The 1,494-nt window shown below is 33.6% G+C and overlaps 1 protein-coding gene across 1 annotated transcript in view; it reads left to right on the top strand.

Moving 5' to 3' along the window:
* Positions 1-866, top strand: part of LOC111368973 (splicing factor U2af small subunit B-like) — a 5,268-nt gene extending 4,402 nt beyond the window's left edge. The window contains exon 7 of the mRNA XM_022990465.1: positions 548-866. The gene's annotated coding sequence lies outside the window, so the exon portion shown is untranslated. The remainder of the gene's footprint in view (positions 1-547) is intronic.
* Positions 867-1,494: the final 628 nt, after the last annotated feature.

Here is a 1,494-nt window from a genome sequence, read left to right as displayed (position 1 = left end):
CCCCCCCCCCCCCCCCCCAAAAAAAAAAAAAAAAAAAAAAAAAAAAAAAAAAAATTCGCCAAAAAAGGACCAGAAAATCAGACCGTTAATCAGACATAACGGTCTGATTTTTGAACTGGGCGATCACCCATGCCAAATTTTTGCCTCTCTATTTTTCTTCTCATTTTGCTTTCGATGTTTCCGTACTTGCTCAACACACTCATATGGATGTTTGATCATTCCAAAAGACTTACCATTATAAGTTTGAACGAGTTTTTCGTTTTCTTTGAGCATATCTTTGTTATGTCTCTTTTTCTCAATTTTTTCTATAACCCTACAGTATATCTCCTTACAGTCCAGTCCTTTAAGAAAGTCCCCGAGATGGCTTAGTTTATCAGTGATTTATATTTCTATATTTTGTTTCTTTCTTTCTTTTTTTTTTTTTTTTGGAGAAATCTAGGTAGACATCTTCATTCGTGCAAAATTATGTAATACACGCTTTCAAGTTGCATCGTCAGGTACTGCTTCTGGACATGCCTCATTTTTTTGTAGTGATATTTGTGTACAGGTTGGCGCTTTTCTCTCTGGAGAAAGATTACCCTAAACAACAAATTGAAGAAACCAACATTTGTTTTTGTAATGTTCAAAGGGAAAATGGGTTTTATCACCAGGACAATTGTGGTTATGTGTTATCATTAAATTTTATGAGGCTTGTACTTCTGGTGTCCCAGAAAATTTATGGACTTTCTTCCCCATTAGTGCTGTAGAAACTCTGTATTTCTTGTCCAGTCTGTACCGTAAGTTTCAGCAAATTTGCATTGGTTGATGAAAATATTGTCATGCTTGTTTATTTATTAACAGTATTGTGAGTTGGGCAGCCATATAAATGTTCGATTCTTCTGTAGCAGTGCAATTCATTTAGAATTAATTTATTTGTACAATGACTTTGACAATGTGTAGAGTTTAAAGATCTTAACTATTGAATTCAAAAACAGTTTTTCAAATCAATGGATATTATGCCTGCCAACTAACACATTGTAATTTTTTTTTTTGTCAAATTCATTGTACAAATAGCATGATCGATTCATTTATGCTATTATGATTTTTCGAGAGGAAAAGTAGAACTGGACTCTCCAATCTTTCAAGTAGTGTGGAAACGGCTTCCATACCTTGAGGTTTCAACTATCTAACCTATTTGAAACTGATATTGGATGCTTCCATTTTGTATGAATTAGAGAGGAGAAACATCGATAGTGAAAGAAATGCTTCCTATATTGAATCCTCGTTAACCCACCGCTGGCTGGTCCGATTAATATACTCCATGTAAATGTCTTGATTCAAAAACTAGAATGGACGATTTATTAACTATTCTATTCAATTTAGCGTACAAAACATGTTGAAGCAATATTTCATTATTATCCTACTTTTTTTCTTTTTTTTTATCTCCACGGACCAATGAGAACAAATTGATCCATCATTTATGAGCTCGTCTTTTTAGCTTGGTGAAATTAGGAG

Source organism: Olea europaea, chromosome 20 (genome assembly GCF_002742605.1).
Source record: "Olea europaea var. sylvestris chromosome 20, O_europaea_v1, whole genome shotgun sequence".
In the NCBI taxonomy this organism is placed as follows: Eukaryota; Viridiplantae; Streptophyta; class Magnoliopsida; order Lamiales; family Oleaceae; genus Olea; species Olea europaea.
Note: the sequence above shows the minus strand (reverse complement) of the source record. Positions and strands in the feature narration are given on the sequence as shown.